We start from the raw sequence: 22,758 nt of genomic DNA, 5'->3' as shown, positions 1-22,758 counted from the left end.
ACCACTCACATCTAAGGCACGGGAGAAACTGGAGAATGAGTTAACAGCGATGTCCTATGGACTCAGACCTCATACTACAATTCCCTCTCAGAGGAAGTTCAAGTGTCATGATCTACTTTGTCACTCTCAAAGAGTTGGTTCGTTTGAAATGTAGACATAGGTTTGTCACAGAGTACACTGTTCTTGAACCTAATACCTCAGGCGGGTCACTGGACGCTCCCCTGTGGACACCCTACAAGTCCACTGTAGCTGATGTGATTCCAAATGGAGGTTGTCTGATGCCATCTGCCTATGACTTCAGGTTTCTTTCCTCCAATGACACAGCAGTTCCCCACTCTGGACACAGATGAGAAATTGACCCAGGGGCTAGGGAGGCAGGCATACTATGTCCTCTGAGTGCACACCTCTCGTGAGCACTTAACCTTGGAATGTTAACATATGAGGAAATTAACGAGATCAGCCTTCATGCTAAACCCAATACAGAATCCTGAAAGGATATCAGCTATTTGATGTAACTTGTTGCTATAGATTTCTATCCCATCCTGAAGGCAAAGAATTAGGTGCCTGTCACCACACTTTATCCAACAGGACTTCAGTTAAGGGTTTGCCACTTCAGATTTTCTGCCACCACCCCTCCACCAAAAAATGACAGCTGTCACTCAGTCTCATTACCTGATCCTCAACATGAGGTCTGACAACAGGCCTTGGCATTACCCACCACATCCTGCAATACCCAAGGGGCAGCTTATTTCCTTTAACTTTGATGCTAAGACAATTTTACTTCAAGAATTTCTCCATTATCAAGTAATCTCCCAATATGTATCCAAAGGGCTCAGACACCAACAGCAGGTATCTTCCTGAACCACAAACCTGGGCTCTGTAGGCATTTACAAGCCTCTGGCATCACTGAAACTGTGTTGGTATCAGGAAAGAGATCCTATTATTTCCCAAGTGCTAGATGAAGACCATGTTTAAAGCATCTTGGCTGTACTCTATGGCTGTGGCAGCCGTGAACATATGCCTCAGGCCATATACAGCAAAGTAATTGACAAATGCAAGTGTTCCACTGAGAATCAAATTTGGTGGCAAAAGCAGCAGCTCAAGATTAGAATACACACTGATGCCTGGGCAGTGGCCAGTACTTAAGCTGTCTGGTCAGAGTGCTGGATAAAAAGACTGGAAAAATCAGAAGTCCAAAAATGGGACATATAGATGCTTAAGACTTACAGATTTTTACGTCACATGTTAAGGCCCACTACAAGCCAGACGTTTTGTCTGTTCGGTCAACAGACAAAATAGCTCTGCCACTGGGTATCAGCCAGGCTTTTTCAGCAGCTAATAGGCAAATGCATGTAGTAGCCATGGTAGCAGACATGGAAGATAGCCTGTGTGTCCAACATGGACTGCCATTTCCTAGAGAAATTCTGGTTACCATTTCCTCTGAATGCCCCACTTGTCAGACGTTGAATCTCAATGTGTCAGTATAAGGAGACCAACTCGCTACATGGTAGCAAGTTGATTACATTAAGCCCCTTCCCCTTCTAGGAAGGCCAGAAGTTTATGTTCACAGGAATAGATATCTCATGTTGATATGGGTTTGTCTCTCCTGCTTGTGAAGTCTGTTACCTCCCACTCTGGGGACTCCTGTGCTTCATTCACAGGTATGAAGCCCCATACAGCAAAGTATGTTACCACGGGACTGAGGTCACAAAAGATAGACAGGCCCCAGATCACAAGGTCTACTGGCCATATCACAAAACCATTTTGAGGCAGGGAGTCTCAGAATGGTGACACAGCTTTCAGGAAACAAAAGCATGGATTCCAAGTAAACATGCTGACCTTTTGGGACATCATCCTTTATGAAGCAGTGTGTTTTAGAGGCATCTGTGTAGTACTGTATCCCCTATAGGAAGACTACATGGATGCAGAAGCTAAGAAGGGTAGTCACACCTTCCACCATTCCCTGTGAGCCCCTGGGCCAGAGTTATCCTTGTGGGTAACAGGAGGTGGTTTGTCCATTAACATGTATGAATGAAACCCGGGTGATCTACTTGGGCATCTCCTGGTACTCCCTCGACCCACTGCAACTCATTCAACAACCTACCATGAAAAGCTAAAGCTTACTAGTGGTTCAGGCCCCTTAGTATGAAGATTTTTATCCTACCAGCTAAGAACTAGCCCTCAGCCAAGGTTATAGCTGAGAGCTAAGAAAATTTAGAGTGGATAGTCGGTGTAGCAGAAGATTAGTATTCATTGCAAACGGGTCAGTCTAGACACAGGAGCTACATTTCATCCCACTTGTATCCTCGAGTTTCCCCGAAGAGTCCTAAGGGACACAAAGTCACTCTTCTGTGAACCTGTGCAGAGAAGTAGAGCTGTATAGCACAGGAGCCAACTATACTTTAGAATTTCATTCCTCCCATGTGCTGCTTCATCTGATAACTTGAGTGCAGCTAGGATGCTCAAGCAGCCCTGTTTAGGGCACTTGGGACTTCTGATGGGCAATTTGGGCTCTAATATTTATCCTTGCCCAAACAATGCCACACACCCCAGTCTCAGCCACTTCCTACCCTATCTTTCCTTCAGAGTCAGGCCTGCGTCATAGTCCTCTTCCCAGACTCTTTCAGCTCCCTCAGTTTCCCTCACCAAACTTTCCCCACCCCAAAGTTCTTGAGCATCTAACCCCACACGCCTTGGTATCTGTATCACAACACAAGCCAGCAGTATAAAAGTTTTGGGTTAAAACTACAACTTGAGCACTGGAGTAAGTTCAGATGTGGAAGTCAGCTTGTAGATCCCTGTGGACACACCCAAGGCTACTCCATTCAGAATAGAGATGACCACCCATGCCAGGAGTCTACACCAATCCTGAATTGCCACAATGTGGCTTTTGGCTGTTAGCTTTATAAATTCCATGCTGATGTGTTGTCTGAGGCATATGGATCCTCCCTTCTAGAAGTTACCCCCACCCTTCCAGTTGTTTTACTGTGTACCAAGTTATCTCACAATTGCTCAGGCTCAGTTATCTTGTTCTGTTCTAGTCTTCTCATGTTCTGTGTGCCATTTGCTCTATTGATCCAGATGAAGTCATGATTTTCCTGGGCATAGTTATCTGTTCACAGCCCCCAAAGTCATCCTTAAGAGATGGCTCTGTAAGCATCCAAAATTTAGGCGGCTGGAGGAACCCAAACTGAGCAGTGAGGTTAGAACTCAGATCTGCCCCTTTGGATTGGAAGCCCACGGGAACCAGGGTTCCCTGGAATCAGGTAATTCTAACTGGTGATGCCAACACGAGGGCTGGTGTTACTAATCGTGACACCACTCAGTTAATCCCCAGTTTGGTTTGTGTTTATATTTAAGACTTAGTTCTTTGCTTTAACACTAGTCATTGCTATAGAAGTCACACAGGTGGTGATAAGCTTCTGAATTTGAATTCTCTGGGACATATTTGAGAGCAGTACTTTGTCTTTATGGATGTAGCATGTAGCTTACAATGTGACTACCAAGATAACGATCAAGACTGGTGTTGCTACCAGGAGGTAGTGCAAGAAAAGCAGGGTTCAGCAACAGGAAGGAGTGTCTATACCAATCCATCACCCTTGCCTTCATGACCACCCAGCTGAGCCCTCGGGCCACTTCCCTCGGACAGTGGTGAATCCAGCCACGGGGTTTCCTCCTAACAATTCTCGTTCTGCTCCGAGTCAGAATGTTGAAGCCCTGTTGCCCCAAAAGGTACAAGAATTCCAGGACAAAGATGAGGTTGACTCGACTTCAATCAAATCATTTATCTGATTAGGACGGCCTGTGAGTTCCTACTCACCACATAAGGCATGAAAATAAACCTTATTAACTGCTTTTGAGGTTCATATTAGGTCTAGATGTTCAGTGTGTTTTCTGCCATGTGCTGTTATATCAACCTTTCAGGAATGAAAAGGTTTGTTCTCCCAGCTACTGGACACCCACAGGCAGGCAAGGCAGATGTCAGCAGTCAGTCCCTCCTGGGCTTGGCTCACTGGAATTCACACCTCTTCCTGGATGGCTGGCATCCAGTGTTCAAGCTGAGATTAAAGCCCAGACCCCTCATCCCAGTGCAGGCAGCATAGCTCTAAAAGGATCTTGGCTTCAAACGCCCCCACAGGGTTGGCTAAAGCTTCTCTGGAGAAGGCATCACAGCTCTACTTCCTTTCCTTCCCTTTCACAGGTGTGAAGCCCAAGACCACTCCCTGGTGAGCTTCCTGAGGCTCACCTCCATCTGAGGATCTGCTTCCTGGAAATCTCATCCATCCTCTGACAGTTATAGAAACATACAATTCACTTGTTCAGTGAACATGCTAGTCAAGCTGCTGTTCTAACATGAAATGGGGGCCAAGCACAGGAGTGTCTTCAGTAGGAATTGTACCTCCAGAACTTCTATTCAATTTCTACAGAAGATTCATTGATTATTCCCCCAAAGAACAGTCCTGAATTCATGCCTAGGAGTTAAAGTGACTAAGAATGCAGCACAGGACCCCTGCACAGATAGGCCAGGTAGCCAAAGGTTGCCAATCATTGCATTACTGATGCTAAGGATTTTATTACTTGAAGAACACAAGGAAGAGGCTATTTGCCAAGATTCTAACTCTTGGGAATTCCCACATCACTATCTTCCAAGAAGCCAGGCGGGCCTTGGAAGAGCAGACATTCTCACAAGACCATGTTGAAAGTTGTCTTGTTCTTGGAATAAAGCCCAAAGATGAGCCTGCAAGCTGTGAGATGTTACGTTCTAAGGACAGGCAGGCATGTTGCAGAGTATAAGAATGATATGGAGTTTGGAGATTCGAGGGAAGGGGGTGAGGGATAGAAGGCTACACATTGGGTATAGTTTATACTGCTCAGATGACAGGTGCACCAAAATCTCAGAATTACCACTGAAGAACTCATCCATGTAACTATAAACCACCTGTTCCAGAAACTATCAAGATTTTAAAAAGGGAAGAGTACTCTACCTGCCACCTCCTCTTTGTACTTTTCTCTTTAAATATGGTGTTACTAGTGAACCACATTTAAGCCATGCCCACTTTTCTCCTTCCTTTTTACCATTTCCCTGCTCAGCCCTAGCTTCTGCGTGACCTCAAACAGCAGCGCCGCACTTGGGTTCTTAGACCTGTTTGCCTGTGCGTGCACCCACATGCAGCCAGAATCACCCGTTGCAGACCTTCCAAAACAGGTCGCTAACGAATGGCTGTCAGTGTGATGAAAATAAGACGCACAGCTGAGGTGTATCCTGCAGTCTAGTGCTGCCCTAGGGGATCCAAGGAGTCTGCAGAGCCTGTAGTATGATTTTTGCTAGAGATCACAGCCTTGGCTTCCTTCCCAACCCCTGTCCTGCCTCCATTTTTCCACTAATTTCTCTGAGAATGTTTTGTTTGTTTCAGGTTCTGGGGAGTTCACACTGAAACCACATTGCTTGGTCTCACTTTAAATTCATGACAACCATGGCACCTCATTTTGAGAATGTGTTTGATTTCTTAGCATTTAGGAAGAATCAGACTAGGGTTTCTCCCCTTCAAACTCTAGGCTTACTAGAGACTCCCCCACCCCGAGGTTGCCAGTGTTCTGCCAACATCTCCGTAGGTCCCTCTCCCATCTCAGGGACAATAGCTCCTAGTGATTTTACTGACAACAGCTAGCACTGTTTCATCTCTTGGGGACCCAGCCCAAAGAATTCAATGAGCCTGGGGTACATCCCCATAGTGACTGGCTTTATCCAATGACAGAGGGAGTGTAAGAACTTGCGCTCCCTTGCTATTTACTGAAACATGTGAGGTATGACCAGTTCTGCCTCCAGAGTTCTTCAGCCATGATGAACTAGAGTTACCACCCATGGGACTATGCTTAGTATTACATGTTTGCTCACCTCTTTACACCCTCACCTTCTCCACCAACTTAAGGATTATTTACAGGAATTTTACTGGGCTCTATTGTCCTTATCCCTCACATTCTCATCCTAGGATCTACTTTGAAAGCCCAGACTTAAGACCCACCCCAAATTGCTGACAGTCTTTCATATCACCTATCTGATCACAAGTTTCCATGCACCCAGCATCGGTCCACACAGGCCAAATATGCTGTCAGCCCCTTGGCCCATTTGTACCTGAGCACCCCTTTTTCCTATGAGGTTCCTAGGCTTCCATTTCGGCCACAAGGATGTGGCCCTGGCATTTTGCTGAACCCCTATTAACCTCAATAGGGAAGATATGTTCAAGAGGCAAGAGACCCAGAACTAGCAAACAAGATATGTGTTTTACTAGGGGCTTACATACAGAACAAGCAGCAGCAGGTTGGACAGAACTGCCTTACATACAGACAATACAGTGGTGGTAGGCTGGACAAGATACCCACCTTCCTGCAGTCTAATAGCAGTGGCTAAGACATCTGCCTTCCTGCAGTCCAGTGGCAGTGGGCTGGACAAGGTAACAAAGCCCAGGGGTGGTGAGCTAGGCAAGAAAGCCACAGCCACTTGCTAACAGCATGCAATTCATGTAGCACTTTCATGTAGCATCCTCTCCTTAAGGACTTCCACCTGACAACTCATTTAACCCAAAACTCAGGGCCTCAATCCCCCACACAGCCTATGTTCCAAAGGCCAGAGGCCCTGATGTTCCTCAGACAAGGAACAAATCCCCAGGTTGGCCACTCTTGGATTCCCTAGCTCTGAGCACGTTCAGGTGCATCTGCCACACAGTGTCACTCTCAGGATATGCTCAAGTTATTGCTGTTAGGTGAACTTACCCTATTCCTGGAAAGCATGAGCCACTGTCTGGAAGAGGCAAGCTGTGAAATCACCAAAGGCATCCTGAATCAGCAGCACCCTCTTCCCAGGATGAGATGGGTTCACAGCCGGTAGGCCATAAATTGAAATCTGAACCACAGTCTGCCGAGTCCACATGTACTGGACGTGGCAAGCATGCAAACCCTCACCCCTGTGAGTACCTGAGGAACCACTTCCAAGAGGTAAAAGGCACCAAGAAAATGAGTGAACACCTGGTAGATGGTTGAGACAGTAAGAATCCCAGATGAGCTAAGTAACATGAGAAGCTCGAGCACAGATGGAGCACCCCAGTGTCCTCATCCCCACTCCGCAGATTCATGCTGGTCCTGGCCAGCTGCCACCCCGAGCAGTTGGACTCGGACATCTAGACATCTATGACCGCATCGACATGATGTTTCACTTGGACCTGCCCCGGCAGGAGGAGCGGGAACATCTGGTTAGAATGTATCTTTTTAAGTCTATTCTTAACCCGGCCATAGAAGGAAAGCTGTAAGTGTCCCGCCTCACCCGCCCCCTGTCCAGGGACCCTCGCTCAGGGCCCACCCCCGCCCCTGCTCTCCAGACGCTCCCAGCAAGCCCTGTCTCCGGGGTGGCAACGCCTCCCTGCCCCGCGGTTTCGCGCAGGAGCCCTGTGGGCCCCAAGGGTCGCAGAGCCCGCACCCAGGGAGGTGCCACCACCCTTTTCCTCATCCCCACCTGAGAACAGCCTGGTGGTGTCTCCACGGGTTTGGGGGCAAAGTCTACTATCACTTACAAACCTTCAACTTTTTTTTTTTTTTTTTGAAATGAAGTCTCACTCTTGTCCCAAAGGCTGGAGTGCAGTGGCATGATCTCAGCTGACTGCAAATTCCGCCTCCCGGATTCACGCGATTCTCCTGCCTCAGCCTCCTGAGTAGCTGCGATTATAGGTGCCTGCCACCACACCCAACTACTTTTTGCATTTTTGTAGAGATGCAGTTTCACCACATTGCCCAGGCTGGTCTCGAAACCCTGCCATGTGATCTCAGCTGCTTTCCACACTAGTTTTCCCATTTTGGCTATTTACCAAGAGACCTAGTGCTTTTACACCTCATCTAGGGAGAGGTTTCCCCTGTTTTCATATCGACCCCTAAATATCCCAGTAGCATATGAAGTTGTACTGTAAGTTGAGCAGCCATAACAGTATTTTGGCCCCCAAAACTATAGTATGGTATCCAATAGCCAAGGAGTAGACGTATGGCGTCTGTCACATACTGGTGACCCACTTAGAGACTGAATACTTCCTGTCTCACAAACTTGCCCCCATAGGATCAGAGCTGCTGATTCCCTAGAGGCACATACGTCCTTTAGGAGCTGTAGAATGGGTTAGGCATTTCATACCAGTAGACCAGCAAGCAGAGAGGAGTTACTCTATTGGCAGGGGTACTTGACCCCTATCATGTTCAGGTAGGTTCTGCTGTGTAAGGGAGGATTATATCTAGATATAACAGGGTTCACCACAGTATTTAGTTGCCACTAGGAGGGAAGAAACCGGATGATGCAGCAACGATGGTCTGACAAGTACAAGGTGCTTAGACCCCTTCATGAGTCACCGTCTGGGTCACTTTACTGAGTAAGAAATCAAGATTAGCATAGATACTGACAGAGCATGGAAAAGCCTCTAGAATGTGTGGTTAGAAGAGAGATGGACATCGTTACCATCTCTAGATGAATTGCAGCTGTGGTGTCGCTTGTCACTTTTACTGCGGTTTCTTTCTAAAGAGTGGTTCCTCAAGATGGTGACCATTCAAGCTGAGAATAAGCAAACTCAATATGGGGCACAAGTGCATCTAAATGCAAGTTACACCAAACACTCACCTCCTCTTCTGTATTTGCTCAAGTCACCCAGAGGTCAGCTGCAGACACATGCCAATAGCCATCTGTCTCTGCCTGTGCTCTCCTGCCATAGGACCATGCTTGCCTGCACTTGCAGTTAGTCCTTGAAAAGGACCATCAGCCAGTGAGGGGCAGGGATGGGTAGCTTTCCCCCAGAAGTCCACCTAGACCATTCCTCAGGATTGTCCCAGAGTGTCTTCAGCAGGATTGGGCCCAGCTGCCCACCAAGCTCACCTTCTCACCAAGGTTTTGTTTTACTTGCCTTGTCTCACTTCTGTAACTCCCTCAATGTGCTCCTGCCATCACCCCCACAATTAGTTACTTACACCCAAATCCTTGTCTTGGGGTCAGCTTTTAGAAGAACAAAAACTAAGTACATGTGAAGAGTGAGTCAAACTGGTTTTACCTGAAAATTCTTAACTTAAAAGTAATTCAGGTTTGTTGAATTTAACTGTTGAAGTCATCTTAGGCAGAGAAATAAAGGGAGTACATCTTTGTCCATCTTAGACTAAAGATATTTAGGAGGACTATTGTTTACCTTTACCTCATCTCAATGACCAGTCTGGAGAACTATTATGATACAAGTAGGAAGCTTGGCCTTGTTCATTCTTTTCTGGACTACAGAAACTTTGGAAGAGAATGAGTTAAGATTTGAAATTTGGAGTCTTACCCAGTGGTTCAGGGTATGTATTTGGTCTTACACAGTAATGGTTGGCTTGAACATCAAGGATTGTTTTCCTTACCTAGCAAGTCTGAAGACAGGCAATTACTGGTATTTGTACTATACAGTGATGTCACCAGGTCCTATTCACCCTATGATCTTTAGGATATTTGTCAACATGCATTGTACCTAAGGCCCAAGATAGCTAAGCTCCAGATATCATGGATATTTCAGGTACAAATACAGGGTAGAGCAGTATCTGCTATGCTATTTTTAGTCAAAGAAATAGCTTTCGCAGAAGCCCACCAGCAGACTTATGTTGGTGTCTTATCTCTTACATTCACCTTCTGTGGAGGCTAGATTTAGCAATGTATTGGTTTCACAGCTACTTTTGTGATGGAAAAGAAGGGGTTACATGAGTACTGGGTTAGCTAACTAGTAGTGTATACCCCTAGTTTCTTAATCTAATAAAAAACAGGGCTTAAGGGAGAACTTCACTTCTCCTAGGGCCCACAGTGTCTTACTATCATGGCTTTGTAACTTTAAGCCAAAGAAACCATAATTGGCACACCCACCTACCGACAAATTCCCCTCAGATCAAGTTTTGAAATGCTCCCCCCAGAAAACACCAGGTAACCTGATCTTTTAATGCTACTGTACCCCTGCTTTGTCTTGACTGTTCTCAGACACATCATGCAACTGGGAGCTCCAGTGCCAAGCTTCACATCCACGTAACATTGCTCAAGGATCATGTGTGTAAGTACTGAATCCACCCCAGGGAATCCAGGCCTACCCAGAGGACCCACAGTGGGAAACAAGAGCTAGTTTACCTCCTGCTACTTTTCCACCCTTCACCAGGGCTGCTTATTTACATCTCTAACCCAAAGATCCAAGACAATACAAATGACTTTGCTAATCTTGCCCAGGCCACACAGGTGGATGACAAGCTGCTGTCTACCTGGATTCTGGTGAGGTACTGAATACACCAGCCTCAGGGGCCAGGACTTGCACAATGTGACAAGTGCTCCATAGCCCTACGTGTTCTTGGTGATGTTCTTGTATGAGGCTCCTCAGAATTCCACCTGAACCTGCCAGTAGCTAACATCTACCACTCCACTCAAAGCCAGACTGATGTTTAAGTCAACTGGTCAACTGTAGAAAGGTTAGGCGTGGTTGGCCCACCCCACAGTTGGTGAAGCAAAGGCAATCTGACCAGGTAAGCTAGCATATTACACGTGTGGTTGAATTTGGCATCACATCAGAAGGGCTTCCTTTAAATACCAGGTGGTACAGACTACTGGTGATGGTAAAGATCCTCCTGCAAGTACTGAACTCCTGCCCCATGATTAGCCAGAACACAAATAGGCACCTAAGCTCAACTTGTAGGACACTTGAGGTTGGTAGAAGCTAACCTGGCAACATATACATCCTATGATGGTAGGTAGGGCCAGGATTACAATCTGTACAAGGTTACAGGACTTTATTAGGGTCACATTGTAGTTTTTATCTTTATGATTTCCTTTCAGAATTCTATCTTGTTTTTGTCTGATATATGGATATGGTTTATAAGCTACAACTTCTGGCCACATACCTATGTTGTATTACGTTATGTTAAACCACGTTTTAGAAAGCCTTGCATTTGGAAACAGTTTTGGGTAACAGTTTTACTCTGCAACTAAATTTTGGGTAGTTATATCCCAGTCATACTGCTGCAACGGTGAAATAAAACCCCGCAATGTCAGAGAGCTAGTCCAGCACAAGAGGGCCTAATGTTAAAAGTTAAAGCCAATGGAATATTGAAGCATTAGCCAGTGAAAGTCGAGTTACCTTTATGACTCATTTGGCTGAGTCCCACACCATGGCTACTCATGTATCTTATATATGTCTCCATCATTGGGTGCTTTTGAGTATGGCTATCTTTGGACCTGGAGAGACCAGATTCCCTCCATTATGCTGTCTTTATGTTTACCCATATTCCTGGTAAGGATTTCAGGAGCCACCAAATCCTATTGATTACATCTCTTAGTGTCCTTCAAATGGTTTTTTGCATTTCCAATCCTGCCACCCTATTCCATTTCTCACCAAGACTTGGACACTCAAAATAGCTTCCCCAGCCCATGATTCCTAACATCTGTTTTCTATAGAATGGCAAGTTTATAAAATTAAGTCTGATCATAAACACCTGCAAATCACCTGTAACTCTTAATAGCTTCCCTATTACATGTCAGGTCATGTCCAGAATTCTTGGCAAGACTAATGAGAATGTAGCCTGGTACCCAGCTTCCCCTCCCCTTCTGCTAGGCTCAGCAAGTACAAGTCAGTGTCTCAAACTTGGAGCCACACATTAAGATTCTGAGCATCCTGGGGACATGATCTATCTTCATAATGCCAAGCCTAGTGGGATGCAAGTAACAGATGAACTTATAGGCACAAATTGTCATAAAGTAAGGATAGCACATAGGGTGACCAGCCATGAGGGAAGATGACTGAAGGTGAGACAGTAACATCTGAGCTGAAACTTATAGTAAGAAGCCTCAACCCTAAAGCAAGGTAGGGTAAAAAAACAAACCATATCTAAAAATTCCCAAATTGGCCAGTGCAGATACAAGTTCTAGAAGGTGGCCCATAGTAGCAGATGTGAGGATGAATGACCAAGCCCAGAGGCATGGGTGGCAGAGGTCTATGGAAGTTTCAGGAGAGGACCATCTATGTTAATGGGTGGAGGCAGGTGAAGAGGTAAATGGGACACAACTCTTCAGTCTGTATCCAGTACACAGAATTCCCCCAATTAGTCTCTGGTATGAATTGGACTGGAATCCCCAGCCATCAAGTCTTGGCTCCAAGGTAAATATCAGGAAACCTGGAGGATATACTCTGAAGAAAAGCCAAGATCCTAAATCTAGCTGTGCCCTTCATCTAGTGGAGATGCATCTCCTCACCTCATAGATGGGCCCAGGCAGGACATGGGACTCAGGAGGTCCTAAGATTCCCTGAGCAGGGAACAGTGAATACTCATGTGGGATGTACTTTAAGTGCTTCTATGCTTCTGCTCCCACTCCACCAGGACCCATGCCATCCTGGCCTGTTGCTGTAGGGTCTAGGTGCCTTTTCCTAGGAAAGGGAACAAGAATGTCCTGCAGGCATATTAGCTTTTCTCCAGCCAAGTCTTTAGCAATAAGATGAGAGTCAGGAGTAAATCACAACTTCTGTCACATGATAGGCATACAGGTAATACAAGCCTCATTTAACACATCCGACGTGAAGAGGGAGCTACCTGGGGTGTGAGGGCGGTCTACTCTAAGTTTACCATGTTTCTTTCAACTCTGAGCTTTCAACTCTGAATCAGGCCTTCAAAGTCTCCAAAATGAAGTAGAAAATAAGGTTTTAATCATCTGACAATTAACCAGTCAAATATACCTGTTTTATAAGGACAAGCAGTTTAGACATTCTACATCCAGAATCAAAGATTAAGACACCACCCTGGATACATTCTGCACAGACACTGCCCATGGTTGATGGGTACACTTCATGTGGACCATCTCAACCTTCATCCCCCTAGGGGCTCCCCAGCTTGAGTCTTCCCCTCAGAGCGGGGTGGACAGTCGAACCTGCCATCTTAGGGTCCTTCCTACTCTGGGGACTGAAAGGTCCCATATCCACAGCAGCTGCTCCAGTTCTAGCTGGGATCCCTATACTGAGGCTGTCTTCTCCCACAGCTGATTTTACTCTGCCATCCCCTCTGGATCATGCTATGAGACTAGTTTCCTCCAGGTGGCATAAGAATGGTTTACTCTCAGCCAATCTAAAAACCGTACTGTAGGATTTTAGAGGAAAATGGCAGGAGACAGGACTAATGTGCAACTCCCACTTGGACAGGAAGAACAGTGTGGAGACTCACATCATGGGCTTTTACTCCAAGAGCCAATGCAGGAATATACCCGGAAAACAATTCAGGCCCTTTGAAAGCAGCAGCTTGCTGCAAAGCTCCATGAGACAGCCAAAAAACTGAGCTCCCAAAGTGTGAGAGGGGGAGGTGTCTGCTTTCAAACACATACCCCCACTGAGGAACTTGAAAACTCAGATCACAGGAGAATTTAACCTTACCTAGAGCTGAAACTCATCTAGGAAGTGGAGTGAAATATATAAGTAGAAGCAGCCACTAGAAGAGCCCTATAGGCACTCCCAGTCCCCAGCTCAGGCCCAGGAAAGCCATTCCTAGCCCTCTCACAGGGGTCCTTGGGGAAGGGAGCCAGTGAAATTAGAGAGGGGCCACAAGGTGAAGGAAGCTTCTAGCTGAAGTTTATAGTAAATTAAGCATAAATTTTCCTGAGCAGAATCCAGGGAGGTGAACAGGCAGTGCAGATACAAGTAGAAGCTGCAGCCAATGGTTCATGAGCTGCCTGACAGCCCTGCTTTCTTTCTCACAGCCCTGCACACCTTCTACCTGGATATAAACTCAGTGCTGTTGGCAAGGCACAGCAGGAGCAAGACTGGCCTTGCCGGCTACATGGAGGCTAGGTGAGGCCTGTCATTACCAGCTTTCTCCCACTTCCCTGGAAACCTGTATGACGTGGCAGAGGCAGCCATAATCCCCCCAGAAACAGATCCATTGCCCTGAGAACCACCCCCATCCGCTCCCACAGTGGCTGCAGCAAGCCCCACCCAAAGAATCTGAGGCTCAGACTCACTTAGCTGTGACCCCACCTGATGTTTCTTTTCCTACCGGCTCTGACAGCCAAAGAAACTTTTGGGAGCTCGACAGCCCCACCTTTCACCTGAGAAACCCAAGTACTCACCCTGGCCAACACAGGGCAAGATTATATCCTCTTATACTACTGCAGCTGGCGCTCTTAAAAGTACCACCTCCTGGCTGGAGGCTAATCCACAACCCATTACAGCAACTCATAACAGACCCACCCTGCTCCAGAGGAGAAAAGTTAATTCCACTGCCTGCAACACCCTGGCTAAACAGAGGTCCCAAGTCTGTCCATGTGACAACTTCACTGCTTGCATGACCAGCATTGAAAAAACCAGCTCACTATAGCCAAGGACTCCCAGAGTCCACTTCACTCCCCTGTCACCTCCACTGGAGCAGGTGCTGGTGTCCACAGCAACCTGAAGACAGAGCACATCACAGGACTGTGTAAACATTCCCCAGCACCAACCCAGAGCCCATAGCCCTGCTGGGTGGCTAGACCCAGAAGGGCAATAACAATCACTACAGTCTAGCTCTCAGGAAGCCCCATCCCTAGAAGAGGGAGAGTACCACATCAAGGGATCACTCTGTGGGACAAAAATCTGAATATTGGCCCTTGAGTTCAAGATTTTTCCACTGAAACAGTCTACGCAAATGAGAAGGAACCAGAAGAGTACTTCTGGTAATATGATTAGAGGTTCTATAATACTCCCAAAATATCACACTAGCTCTCCAGCAATGGATCCAACCCAAGAAATGTTTGACTTGCCAGATAAAAGAATTCAGAAGGTTGATTATTAAGTTACTCAAGGAGGTACCAGAGAAAGGTGAAAACTTAAGACTATATTTTAGAACTTTTCAGGCACCAAAAAGCTTTCAAGGTCACAACAGGTATGTTTAAAGTTCATCATTCCTTTTAAAACACATTCCCAAAGTACCAGAATGTCTTAGGGAAGGATGAATAGTTTGTCATCTAATCCAATACATTCCCTTGTTAACAAGCAAGGAATTCTACATGGGCAGGAAAATTCCAAGTTAGGATCCACCTACAACTAGTAGTTGTGATTGACTACAAGTCCAACTAGATTCCATTTTAAGATTCGCTTGTTTTATGTTTCTTAATGTAGCTACTAAAAGTTCGAGTTACACAGGTGGCTCACAATGTTTCAATTGGACAGTGTTGCCCTCCAGGTCATCAGTAGGTAGAGCTCCCTGTGCTGAGAAGAATTAAAGCCTCAAAAGGATGATGTCTACGACAGCACCCAATGGCAGCCATCTCAGGATATAGATGCTTTAAGGCTTCAGCATGCCTGTCTCTGCGACCTGGCATTCTGGTCTGACCCTGGAAGGTTCTCCAATTATATCTACTATTACCATTTTTCAAAGAACACACCAAGACTCCTCAGCTCATTCAGGCTGTTGTATCTTGATCCAAATAGCCTTAGCCCATTCATCGACCAGAAGATGACTTGGGTAATTGGAAGAGGATAGAAGACAGACTTTGGTAGCATCTAAGTATGTGCACTTGAGATTTAGAGCCTTAGTTTTACCACTTGGCCTCCCCACAAGAGACTCAGAAGGTAGCATTACTTTGTTAAAAACGTAATATTGATCAAATATGTTACCTCTGCTCTATAAATTTAGAAATCTAAGTTTCTAGTTCATTGAGTTCCTTATTAGCCAGAGTTGTCATTCTAGTAGAGCAAATGGTTGGGTCAAGCTATGTAGCAGCTGCCGACTCACATAGGCTATTGCTTGTCTGTTGCTGCCAAACAAATGGTCCCAAATTAGCAACTTAAAACAGTTTCCAAGGGTTAGGAACACAAGCACAGCCTAGGTAAACGCCTCTGGTTCACGTTCTCTCATGAGGTTGCAATCCAGCTGTTGGCCAGATAGGTTTCCATTTGAAAGCTCAGTGTCGGGGGATCTGCCTCCAACTATACTCATGGAAGCTGTCACACCTCAGAATGTCCACTTCCAAACTCACTCACAGGTGGTGAGCTTCAGTTCCTGACAGCCTGTTGGACTGAGGGTTTCTGCTACTTGCTGTGACGCTTGTATCCTCCATGGGATGACTCATAACATAGCAGCTTGCGTCTCCTCAAACAATTAATCAAAGAGAAAAAGACCAACTACAGAAGCCCGTCTCTATAGCCTGATCTTGGAAGTAATGTACCATCAACTTCTTCCATTAACTATTCACCACAAGGCGAGTCACTACTATCCACCCTGAAAGTAGGGTGCTTACCACATGTGAGGATCACGAGCTCTCAGAGGTTGCCCACCCCACCACTAGGGCTATGCCATCTCCTGCATCCTATCACTCCTTATATCTTGTACTTTGCCTCATGGCTCAGTTACTTTTGGACACCTCAAGTTTTGACATCTGTTGAAGGGCATGAAAGTTTTCATCTGAAGTCAAGGGATTATTGAAGGTCCTGCTTGAGGCAGAGGGGCCCGACACCACTCGGGATTTGGACCAGGAGTTGGTTTCTCCACATTGCAGTAACAGGCAGTTCCTGGAATCCCAAGGACCATCATAAACTGAATAGCTGATTTAGATGTTTCAGACTGATACTAATAAAGTCTGTACCTATGGGAGCCATCCTCTAACCTATCATTTTGGTACACCTCCACACAGTTCACTTGCCTCTCCCTGGCCTCTGTGCTTTACTAGCACCTGGTTCTAGGCAGTTCTTGTTGACATTTCTGAAAGCTCATTGTCAAAGTTATGACATATTAGACTAGTAAAAATAAGTTAAAACTCCCACCCCTCTCATGGGTAGAGCCACTTTGGATCTCCTGCTTATACAATACATGCAAGACTGGGACAGGACTGCTCCTGCCTGAGGAGTACACCAACCTGAGAAACCTGCAACAGGTACCTAGAAAAGCCCTGCTCCAGGCAATTGACAAGTTCTGACTTTACTGTTCTTCCTTGGATAGGCCTTTCAGAGTGGCCAAGTGCAGAAGGTAAAGATGAAATGGCCTTAGGACAAGAGATCTTGAAGCCTCAGGCTACCTTTGACCAAGGCAGAAAAAAGTCTTTCATGTAGTCCAAACCACTTAGACTTACATTGAACTACCATAATTTAAACATGCTACAATCAGATGCAGAAAAGACATTTTACAGTTCATCTTTTCATGGAAAAAAGGAATTAGGTATAGAAGTGTTTCTGAACACAAAGAAAAGGCCACATATTGCAAGCCCACAACTAACATACTCAGTAATGGAAAGCTGAACACTTCCTCTAGGATCAGCAACAAGACACAATTGCTTCACTACTTCTGTTCAGTGCAGTAGTGGAAGTTCTAGCCAGAGCAAGTAGCCAAGAAAGACCAAACGCATCCAAATCAGAAAGGTAAAGTAACGTTGCCATTGTTTGCAGACATCATATAGAAAACCTAAAGACTCCACTGTTAAAACTAATGAGTTCTGTTATGTTGCAGGATACAAATATACAGGAATGTAGCATTTGTATACACACTGCCCCAAAAAGAACAATCTCATTTATCACAAAAAGACTTAGGAATGAGTTAACCGGAGAGATAGATCTTCGTACAGAAAGCTGAACACTGAAATTTGAGATAAATGGGAAGATATCTCAAAGCTCATAAGATGCAGTATAAAGATGTCCATAATACCCAAAACAATCTACAGATGCAAAATTCATTTTCATAGAAATAGGAATAGTCTTCAAATTCATAGGCTAGCCTGCTAGGAAAACTTCTGCTAGAACAAACCTGGAGGCATTATACTACCTGATCTCAGTACCAAGTTAGTTAACAGTATGATACTGGCATAAAAACAGACCAATAGGCCAACAGAACAGGACAGAAAGCCCAGAAAAACTCAAACATATGTAGTCAACTAGTTCAGTGGTACCAAGATGCCGCCACAGGGAAAGGTTAGATGCTTCAATTAAGTGGTTTTGGGAAAATGATTTCTACATGCAAAAAAGGAAATTGAACCCTTATACACAACTGACTAATGGAATAGAGACCTAAATTCAAGTCTTGAAACTAATGCCCCTGCAAGAAAACAGTTTGACATTGGTCTCGGCAATTTCTTGAATAAAATACCAAAAAGTACAGGCAACAAAAGCAAATTTAAGTGAGACTACAAACTGAAGATCTTCTACACAGCAAAGGAAACAAAATGAAAAAGCAGCCTATGGATTTGCTGGAGTATTTGCAAACCATATCTAATAAGGTGTTAACATATGAAGTTTAGTCAATTCACATCTCAATATTAATAAAACAACCCAATTTTTAAAAGTTGGTAGGAGCTAAGTAGGCACTTCTCCAAAGATGACATACAAGTGGCAGATATACATCAAGTGGTCCACATCTCTGGTCAGGAAAATGTAAATCAAAACCACAATGAAGCATCATCTCACATCTGTTAGGATGAATTTTCAAAGAGACAAGAAGGCTTTGGCAAGAATGTAGCGAAGGGAAGGAACCCTTGTCTACTGTTGGTGGGAATTAGATTGGTGCAGGTGTTATGGAGAACAGTATGGAGGTTCCTCAAGAAGTTAAGAGCCCAGCATTTCCTATTATAGGTATATACCCAAAGGAAGTGAAGTCACCTTATAACGAGGCCTATGCTCCCATGTTCATTACAGCATCATTCAGTCTTAGAAGGCAATCCTGTAATTTGTGACAACATGGATGAATCTGGAAGATATTAAGTGAAATAAATCAAACCCAGAAAGACAACTCATGATCTTATTGTGGAATCTAAGAAAACCAAAAATTGAATACATAGAAACATTCAAACAGTGCTTACAGAGAACAGGGGGAAGTAAGGTGTAAGTCAAAGGGTATAAAGTTGCAGTCATGTAGGGTAAGTCTGGACATCTAATATGCAACGTGAGAGCTATAGTTAATATGTTGTATACTGACTTGAGACAGGGTCTCACTGTCACCCAGGCTAGAATGCAGTGGGGCAATCTCAGCTCACTAACCTCAACCTCCCAGGATCAAGCAATTCTCAGGCCTCAGCCTCCCAAGTAGCTGGGAGTATGCCACTATTATCTGGGTAATTTGTGTGTCTTTAGTACAGTTTTGCCATTTTGGCCAAGCTAGTCTCAAACTTTTGCCCTCAAGTGATCTGCCCCCCTCAGCCTCCTAAAGTGCTGGGATTACAGGTGTGAGCCACCGCACCCAGCCCCACTGATTTGAGATTTTAGGTACTCTCGCCACAGGTTTATACGGGCTACAGAAGTGACATTTAAAAGGATAGACCATTACTGATAATTGTTCTGATGGTCCTGAAAAGTTTGATTCCTACAGATTCTCCTTAGTTTGATTCTTATTTATATTAAACAGATGTTGGTAGTATATTAGCCTCTGCACACTGTATCCTACTTGGAGTTAAGTTTAGCCTAAAGCTACCTTCTTACATATTAAGTTCAGCCTAAAGATTTCCCTATACATTGTTAATTACAATAAGTGGAGGTATAACCAAGACCACAGCCTATACTTGTGCCAGAGTTGGCCAATCAAATGTAGCCAACCATTCAAACTATTCAAATAAAGCAAATGCCAAGCTGCAATTGGCTGTTTCTGTACCTCACTTGTTTTCTTTATACCAGTTTTTCTAAGTCTACCATGTGACTGCGCTGGAGTGTCTGAGCATACTTTGGCTCAGAAGGCTGCCCGAGTCGTGAATCGTTCATTGCTCAACTAAACTAATTCGGCTGAAGTCTCTTACCAGAATAAAACTAGTCCTAGTCCTCTCATGGCTTCTGTCTGTTGCCAGGTATCCAGTAACTAAAGCTTAGTTCTATTTTGGGTAGGGGCCGGGGGCGGGGGGTGGGATGTGCTCAGGAAAGGCAGTGGCCCTACTAGGAAAGCTGTACCAAGTACATTCGTGAGAGCGCAGACCAGGGACTAGAAAGCATAGTCAAGTTAACCAGATCACTAGGTTTGGAAGTCACGGGAATATTTCCAGATCCCTCTTCAGTTAGGGCTTTTTGCCCTGGCTGCTGGGAGCACTGCCAGCAGTGACCTCCTTCAGAGTTTGTCAGCTCCAAGGGTATGCCCTTCCCCCAGCAGACCTCATCCAGTTACTGACCACAATGGCCATACGAAGGTCTGCCCGTTCAAGACACCATGGAGTAACTGATGGGCCACATGCATGCCAGTGCTCTTGGGGCTGGCCAGAGCATTTGTGCACCCACACCAGTTAACTTCCTCATGCAGTTCTTCCTTTCCCATCCCTTTAACAGGTTCTCTAAGTATTCTTCATGCCAACTCCACTTCAATCTGTCAACAACCCAATCTGCAACAATAAGCTGAAGGACCCTTGGAACATGATCCCTTTCCACTTGACTGGAATGCCTGTATCATTGCCAAGCCCTTCAACCATCTTCTCAGATGTGTGTACTGCCCAGTTCTGGCACATGTAGGATGTGCCATCCTTCCCAAAGTTCTCTAGTTTCTGGTTGCATACCAACTCACAGCTCATTAGGACCCCAGACATTTGTCTTAATTTGGACTAGGTTTAGAATGGAGTTCTCAACCTCTGGCGTGACTTCTTTCCCAGTAATGGCTCCTGATCTAGGGAGTTTTGTGCTTTTTTCACCTATCCAGCCTAAATACATGTCTAGAAAGCCAAAGTTCTTACTACCTTCTTTATTAAGAAAACACTGCCACTGTGGGCTCAATGGTTCAGATACCGTTTCAAACTGGCTTTACACCTTTAGGGATGCCAGAAAGGATCTTAATGCAGAGCTTCCAAAATAATGGATACAAGATATCCATCTTCCCACCAGTAAGGTGCCCAGAGAAATGATTGGAACTCAGTACTGCTACATCTTCCTCAGTACTTAAGGAGTTCGATTCACTTTCTGCTTTTGTAAATTTAGTGGTATCTATTATAGACACTAGACAAAGTCAGAACTCCATTCTAAACCTAGTCCAATTAAGAAAATGGAGTACATATACAATAGAGCACTATCCAGCCATAAAATGGGATCCTGTCACTTGCAACATGAATAAACTCAGTCAAATAAACCAGGCACAGAAAGCCAGGCACATGCTATTTGTGGAAGCCAAGAATTATAACAATTGAACTCATGGAGAGAGTTAGATGGTTAGAGGCTGGGAAAGGTAGATGGGGATGGTTAATTGGTATAAAAAGTTAGAATAAGACCTAGTATCTGATAGCACAACAGGGTGACTATAGTCAGTAGTTGTATGTGTTATACTAGGGGTGTAACTGGATTGTTTTTAATGACAAAGGATAAATGAGGGGATGAATACCCCATTAACCATTATATCATTATCCATTGCATGCCTATATCAAAGTATCTCATGTCCAAGTATCTCTTGTACCCCATAAACCTATGTACCCACAGAGATAACTAAACCTGGTCTAACACCTCAGCTGAATTACCTTGGGGGAAGTTGTTTGCATGTAAGCTGCAGAAGTAGTAACACGCAGACTTAACCCTTGAGGAAGAAAAGTGTACTAGACTGCCTGAACCAGTTAAAGCATTGTAACTAGTGTTCAAGTTTGAGCCTCTACAAGAGGCTAGAGTTGGCCAAATTTGTTATCAAGGAATTAGTTCAATAGTGATAACCCTTGCTATAAAAAGTCACCATCTCTAAAGTTTGGGAGTTATTGATTGGCAGAACTAAGTTGAAAGCGCACTGGGACAAAGTTGTGGGTACACCGGCAAATTCCACTTTCAGAGATTTCAAAAGGATGTGCGTGAGGTGCTGTCTTCTGTATCTCTACAATGCCTCCAACTCATGCTCATTGTTTTATCTGCTGTGCTTTAGTCACTGATCTTCCCTTACATTAGGGGTTGAGTCAGATGAGCCTTATTAAAAGTAATAGCAAAAACCGCAATTACTTTTGCACCAACCTAGTAGGAAAAGGTACCATGCTGTGCAGGGACAGGTACTTTTGAAGAGCACGTCGTTCTCCATTACTGTGACTCCCATCCATTCACCAAGGTGTGGTCCCATTGACATGGGAGCTGACTGGCTTCCTTGGCACTGTGCTGTGCTTTAGCATCTGTTTCCCACTTAGGTTCTACTTCTGCTCAGAAAGTTTTTGATTCGAGTCATCTATTTGGAGATCCATTTTCCTTTTAACCTATTCTTTCTTAAAGTCTGCTTCTATTCAGGGCTGTGTACCCAAGGTATTCCTTTAGGACTATCCTAGTCAGTCACTGCTGGGTTCTTCTCTGCCAGAAAGCCCTCTCAGACATTGCCCAACTTAGGCCACAACCCAGAATAGGTGTCTCGAGAACAGCTCTGCTGTGTGAGTGCTGCCATCCATTCACACAGAACTCAGTTCCAGCACATCTGCCCCAGCCATCAGCCCTGTGACTTGTCTGATCCCACCACCTGCACCAGCCAGAATGGGAGAGGTACTCAGCTTCCCACGTCTTGAGACATGAGACTTAGACCATCATCTAACAGCAACGGCCTGTAGATTCAGACAACTTGTCCTAGATACTGAGAACTATTCTCAAATATGAGGATCAAGTGCTCTCGAGTCTGGTTTTCTGACCTGGTCAAATGACCAATTACAGAAGGGTCTATAGTAGTGCCTGCTATCCTTTAGGTGCATGCTTTCAGAGGATTCCAGGCTGTGAGTCTTTCTACTAGTTAAGATGGGGTTTCTGAGTGACAATGCTTCAGAAGGCAGACTTCATGGGAGACTCCCTATGTAGGATTGATTGCACTTTGTTGATCTAAATGAGGTGATTTCCC

This window comes from Colobus angolensis, unplaced genomic scaffold (genome assembly GCF_000951035.1).
Source record: "Colobus angolensis palliatus isolate OR3802 unplaced genomic scaffold, Cang.pa_1.0 Scaffold70, whole genome shotgun sequence".
Lineage (NCBI taxonomy): Eukaryota > Metazoa > Chordata > Mammalia > Primates > Cercopithecidae > Colobus > Colobus angolensis.
The sequence above is the reverse complement of the archived record's forward strand: the minus strand, read 5'-3'. Positions refer to the sequence as shown.